This window comes from Pholcus phalangioides, unplaced genomic scaffold (genome assembly GCF_987345545.1).
Source record: "Pholcus phalangioides strain wild (caught in Gottingen) unplaced genomic scaffold, Ppha-v1.0 ptg000002l_1, whole genome shotgun sequence".
Taxonomy (NCBI): Eukaryota; Metazoa; Arthropoda; class Arachnida; order Araneae; family Pholcidae; genus Pholcus; species Pholcus phalangioides.
In genome coordinates, this window is record NW_028301595.1 from 13,342,714 (window position 1) to 13,349,886 (window position 7,173).

The following is a 7,173-nucleotide window of genomic DNA, read 5'->3' on the forward strand; positions in this document are numbered from 1 at the left end:
CGTCTTCTGCTAAGAACGTTATTGTCAAGGTTCACAGGTTCGAATCCGGGCATAGAACATCAGAAATAAGTTCTTTACCTACCGACGCTGGGGAGACCACCGATAGATGGCGCCTTCATTTCTCACCTACATCCACAGGTTGTACATCCACAAAAATACTTGCCAGTATTACGTTGCGAGAAGACGGATGAGGCGTTTAGTAAATATTTAACCGTTTATATTGGCGTACATAAAGACACGAAGAGCTACCCGTAATAAGGCACGGTGAACAAACCTCAACTAAAAATCCGCAGTTGCATACATCAAGTAGGTGTGAGAGAGGGAGCTGAGACGTATACTCAGGGAAGAGCTAAGCGGACCTGTGCCCCCAAGCCGACCAAAAATTCGATGAAAAATTGAAATATCAAAAGAAAATACCCTTTATATTAAACAATTTTTGTTCATTCAAATTCTTTTTGAAGGGTAGTAACTCAAAATTTCTATTTCAATTTTATTGCTAATTGGTTGAAAAACCTGAATTCCAGGATTGTTTACCAATCACCAATGGCGTTTTACTTTTAGTGCATAACAATCCTAACCCTAAGAGCTCTCATCAGAGACGGGTACCGCAAAAATCAGTCTGAAGCGGGATTGGAATAGAGAGGAAAAAATTTAGTTTTTATCAAAACAATCATGAAATATGCAAAATATGCTCTATCATGTTAAAATAGCGAAACATGTAAAAAAAAAAAAAATATGCAAACAGAATTCCGACTCCAACTAATAACATACATAGGTTCTCTACAGTCAATCGAATCTGTTGCTGCCAAATCGAAATGACTCAACACTATAATATATGCTTTAATTGGCATGGAACAAGTGGAACTTCAAACAACAGAACTCACGCAGAAACTACATTGGCTGAAAATATCGTGTTGTACCAAACAAGAAAAATGCAAAAAATATATCAGAATGTCCAAGATTATAACATCTTCGACTTAATGGTAATAACCATAATTATCTAATTTTTAGCAACTTTGTCTGCTACAAACTACGCAACACAAGAAAAAAGAAAGCTACACAGACGGCAAGAAAATCTCACAAACTCATACGAGAGTCTAGCATAATGTCATTCCCTCCAGAATCAAAGCTTACTTGATATATCCGCATTCCTTTGCTCCCTCCCTTCCCTCCTTAATTGTATAAGAGCCACGTGGACTCTCTTCATGAATACTGATTACACCGCACAGAAAAGCATTTCAAGTCACTCGTGTCCCTTAGACGTATGTATAAGCCGGTGGTTGCCACGTGCTGCTATTGTTTTCGCATTGCCGAAGAGAAAGACAGAGCTTACAGGAGAAATGGGAAGAGCGTCTCATTCTCTCTCTTGCTTGCACTATCTTATGATCATTTGCGTTTCATTTCTCGGAATGAGAGAGAGTCTCTGGTTTCGCCCAGCTTTTACGATCGTCTTCGCCTAAGAGCAATGTACCTATACACACACACATACACACTCGAACGCATGCATGGATACCAGTACTCAGGCCCTATTTCCTCCAGACAAGAGTAGAAAGAACATACGGATATATAAATGTGCCTTAGCCTTAATCATCCGCCATGGGCTCAAGCCATTTGACTCTGTCGTCCCGGTTAATTAAAGCAACTCGCGCACAAAGTGGTGTTAATGAATATAAATTTTAGATGGAGGAGGAGCGGCGACTCTCTCTCTCTCTCTCTCTCTCTGCGCTGAAATTAGATTTCCGTCTCGGAAACATGAATCAAACAGCTACTATGTATACGCAATTAACAGTGTGTCTTTGCGCTTGATTAGCGCATGCGAGTTCATTCTCGAGATTCGGTTATGGAATAGGTAGCGTTAAAAAACATTGCACTAAGCTTCTCTTTTCATACTAAATGGGTTAATGTCTGGAACTGGACTTTTCTTGTATGCGAAGAAGCATTAATATTAATCAATAAACACTGTCTCTCAAAGGCGATGTATACGCGAGGGGATTCGGATAATGTGAATAATATGCGGCTAATGTGAATAATAGGTTATTTATTTAGTTTCTGTATTCTATCAGTTTTATATGACAAATGAATGGCAGTATGGTAAACAACTAGTCAGAAATGTGTATTTTGGGTGTTGATCATAAAAATAGCTAAAAATATTACAAATTCCTATATATATATTGAAAGGATACCTTGTAACTATATTTTCTAGATTTCTGCTTACAATAACAATTTATCTTTAGCTAATTACAGGGTGAGGCGTATTGTTGTTGTTGTTTTTTTTTTGTATTTTTCCAGTTAGTTTTATGCTTTTCATTTTAGTAATTCTTATTTAGCTATTATTAGCTATTTAACTGCTGAAATTTTTTACTTATTTTAAGCCACATTCTTGCTTTTTTTTTTTAAATTTTTACTATTTTTATTATTTTTTTAGATAAAAATTAGATTTTTGTCTCGGAAACATGGATCAAATGTGCACTGTGTACTACGCGAATGGCAGTTTGTGTTTGTGCTTGATTAGCTCACGAGTGTTCATTCCTGAGATTTGGTTATGGAATAGGTAGCGTGAAAACGTTCCAATCCTCAGGAAATGTTGAGGCGTGTCAATGAAAGCTTTTCAGAGTACCTCAAGAACCGTGTCAACGTAGAAGAGCATTTACAAAACAAGTTTTCGAACTGTAGTTTTTATCTAGTACCATATACAGGGTGGGCAAAAAGTCCGTAGAAACTTTAGAAATGAATAAGAACCAGAAAAATAACCGAAATAAAGAATGGTTTGCAGGGTTAGTATCGCTAGGTCACTGGAATTTTTTTTTTTAAGACAGGAAAAAACTGAAAAACAGCTGATAGGTGGCGCTGGTACGTGTGACTTCGGTGGAAGTATGCAAATGAGACGGTTATAAGAACTTGCACTTCTAATCCACAACCAGCTCACAGTTGTAAACCGTGTATGTGGACCTGCTGCACTGTGCCGTTGCTGGATTTGTAACTCGCCATCAATGTGTTATCCCCTGTGGTGGTGAAGGTCATGTGGAACGCATACTGCTGTAATAAACGATTTGGAGACATTCTGTTCATTATTTGCGAATCTTTTCTTTGACACGTGTACGTCAGCGCCACCTATCGGTTGTTTTTTAAGTTTTTTTCCTGTCTTAATTTCCGTGACCTAGCGCTGCTAACCTTGCAAACCGTTTTTTTATTTCCGTTATTTTTCCGGTTATTATGAATTTTTAAATTTTCCACGGACTTTTTGCCCACCCTATATTATGTTAATAACCTATGCGTAATGTTTTTATTCTATAGACATAACGAATCCTCACGAGCTTTCCAATTTCGATCCCAATTTGTTGGATAAAATGCGTCATCGTGTAAAATGATACACCAGGGAGTTGAAACGAACTACATTTTCCCTCGTAATTATGTTTCTACAGAAATAATCAGAAAATCTGAGTTGATATGATACCATTGACAATAAATCTTAAAAAAAATTAGTTTTTTTTAAATATAAATACGAAAAAATATAGTAATATTTATCAGAATAAGAACTGTCATCAGAAAAATATTCAACATGGAACAAGAAATAACAAAACACAATTTTGATTGCTCAATCGTAATCGAAAGAAACATGGGTTCGGAAAAAATAAATATATAGAAGGAGCATAGCAAGCAAGTTTTTACTAGCAAACCGTTGATCCAAGAGATATACTTCCAATTAGAAAAAGTTTCCAAATAACATGTAGCACATAAATACACAGACTGTCCAGTAGGAAAGGAGACTGATAAGAAATAAAATATAAGGCAACATTTATTTTTTGCTTACTCAAGCTTTTATTCAAAATAGAATCCTTGTGCGTTAATACAGCACTGGATGTGGTTGTAAACATTTTTGAAGCACTCCTGAAACTCTTCCAAGCTGTCCAGAAAAGTAAATTATACAAGGCTTTGCATCGATATAAGGGAATATTTCAGAACTGCATGGATACAAATACAACGCCACAACAGGCAAATTGCCCAACGAGGTGGCTGACTTAAGAACATCATGGATCCCCGAGCCATTTTTTGGAGGCCCTACCTACTACTGCTACACCACACATGCAACCCCCCCCCCCGCGGAACCCCCAACGAATCGGTACATGCGGGAATGTGCGTGTAGTTTTTTTTGTTTCTCTGTAATGTTATGTGTAGTGCTGCCATCTGCCACCAGTTTTTCTAACTATGAGTGAAGTGTTATGATGGAATGATTTATCGTTGTAGGACTGTTGCTCTCTGTGGCGAGACTTTTTAACGGGGAGATCGGCTCGAATTTGCGCCTTGAAGTTGGGAGCCACAGAACACCAACTTCAGCCGACCATCACTGTGGGGTTCGAACCGGGATCCTCGCATCGCGAGTCCGTCACTATAACCACTCGACCACCACAGCGGCAAAAACTTGACCACGAGCCAGCCAGGATTCGAACCTGGAATCTTCTGATCCGTAGTCAGACGCGTTATCCGTTGCGCCACTGGCCCACGTTTGTTTTTGTTTAATATTATGCATTATGTTAATCACCTATGCATGTAATTAATTCCATTCCATAGATACATGGAAAAAAAAAAAACTAATAATATGGAATACAAAACTATCACGAGCTTCCCATTCCGGATGGAATTTCGGAGATAAAATACGCGCAAAACCTGTAAAACGACGCAACAGGGAATCGAAACGATCCACGTCCATATTTTTTCAAGATACTCTCATATTTCGATAGCAAAAAAAAAATCAGGAAATCCGTGAGTTCATACGAAACCATTCACAATAAATCCTGAATATCTTCGATTTTTTTCCATATAAATCCGGGAAAAAAAAATATATAGTAACATCCTCTATATAGAAATCAGAATTGACATCGGAAAAAATTCAACATGGAACGAAAGAAGTAACAAAACAATTTTGATTGCTCAATCGTAATCGAAAGGAAGAAACATGAGTTCAGAAAAAAAATATTATATATATATATATATATATATATATATATATAATATATAAGAAACCCTCTTCCAGAATCTACTATTATTGGAATGGACGTGGTATACGCGAATTTGAGTGTTGCCAGTTCTACAAGCAGCCCGAAAAAGAAAAAAATTATATAAGGTTTTGTACGGAAGGGAAAAAAAAACGCCGAACATTTTTCCCCGTAAATCACATTACACCCTTTTTCCCCATTTTTTTTCCCCCCAAGAATCCCATCCCTTCAAAATCGTTGAAAGCATTTCTAATATCTTTAGTGCTTTCGCTATATCACGAAAATGCGATCAGATGGAAATGATGTGCACGTTCTATCCTATATTTATGTTTAAAAAGAAAAATATATAATGTAATGCCCTATAAAATTTTCGTTTTTTTTTTTCCCTTTACTTCACCAAAGATGTATATAATATATACATATTTAAAAAAAAAAAAAATGGCCGTTCTCTTAGAATGTAAGATATTTCTAAAGCGTGTGAAAATAGAAGGTGGGAAAGTGAGGAAAAATGTAGAGGTGAGTTTTAAATTTAGTTCTTTTTCCTGTTAGAGAGAGAGAGTTCTGGAGATTCTCCAATTTAAAGAGTTTTCCGCCTCTCATGTTCATTTCTTATTTGGTTCAGGGTATGTTTTTTTTTCCCCCCATCCTTAAACATTGATGGATTAGGATGAAAAGAGCAAACGACGTTTTATATAAACACATGGGATAGGGGAAAAAATAGGATCAGCTGTGCTCTGTGAGGGAACAAAATCCAAGAAAACTGCTTTTTTTTTCAATGCATATACGATTATAAAAATTGCATTTCCCTGTAAGGGAAGTTTTGTGAAATTCAAATTTGAGTTGAATGAAGCCAGTTTTGTTTCTTTGCTTTAAATTTTACTAGTTTTTTTTTTTTATTCGATGTAAATCCTGCTATTTGTATGATGTGGCTATTTGGGGTAATGTTAGAGTTGTGATATCTAAGCAAAACGGGATCCGGGAATTTCGCCTTCCTCTCCCTCAATGTTTCGTTCTCGACATTTCGCCCCTGGTATGTTTCGTCCCCGGTACATTTAACCCTAAGAAATTTCATCTCCGACAAGTCGCCCTTGGTGCGTTTCGTCCCCGATGTATTTCACCTCCAGAAATTTCGTCCCTTACATTTAGCAGCAATGTTTCGTCCCCGACATCTCGCTCTTGGTACGTTTCTTCCCCGGTATATTTCACCCCCCCCCCCAAAGAAATTTTGCCCCAACGTTTCGTCCCCGACATCTTTCTCTTGGTATGTTTCTTCCCCGGTATATTTCACCCCCCCCCCCCAAAGAAATTTCGCCCCAACGTTTCGTCCCCGACATCTCGCTCTTGGTACGTTTCTTCCCCGATGTATTTCATCTCCAGAAATTTCGCCTTTTACATTTATCCCCAATGTTTCGTCCCGACATCTCGATCTTGGTACGTTTCTTCTCCGGTTTATTTCACCCCCCCCCCCAAAGAAATTTCGCCCCTGCCATTTCGCCCCAACGGTTCGTCCCCGACATTTCACCCTTGGTACGTTTCGTCCTCGATACATTTACTCCAGAAGTTTTACCCCTGAAATCTGAAATTTCACCCCAACGTTTCATTTCCAGCATTTCTCCCCGGCACATTTCTCCTCTAGAAATTTCGTTCCTGACATTTCACCTCAGACATTGCGCCTGCCCTGACTGCATGAATGACCGAGTGAGTGACCAAGTAGGTGACTTATTGTGTGAATAAATAAGTGATTGGGTAAGTGACCGTTTTAGTGGGTGAGTGATCGTATAAATGGGTAAGTGACCGTTTTAGTGGGTGGGTGATCGTATAAATGGGTAAGTGACCGTTTTAGTGGGTGAGTGATCGTATAAATGGGTAAGTGACCGTTTTAGTGGGTGAGTGATCGTATAAATGGGTAAGTGACCACATCAGTGACCATACAAATGTAAATTTTCTCGTCTGCTGTTGTAGCCGGAAATTACTAGCTGAAGATCGATGCTCATGGACGAAGTTCTCGCAGAGGGGCATTTATAGTTTCGCCGCCTGCAGGCTTCACGAATTTTGCGCCATTCTAGTCTAATTTTCTTGACTACTCTTTCCTAGAATTCACCACCGCGTGCTATGATCCGCTTGGCCTCCCCTACTCCTGGAAGTACACTGGGGCGCGAGGTGCTACTACTACTACTAC

The 7,173-nt window shown here is 38.4% G+C and overlaps 1 non-coding gene across 1 annotated transcript; it reads right to left on the reverse strand.

The window, feature by feature from the left end:
• Positions 1-4,427: 4,427 nt before the first annotated feature.
• TRNAR-ACG (transfer RNA arginine (anticodon ACG)) lies at positions 4,428-4,500 on the reverse strand. Its single transcript has one exon. It is a non-coding gene; the product is annotated as a tRNA-Arg (tRNA).
• Positions 4,501-7,173: the final 2,673 nt, after the last annotated feature.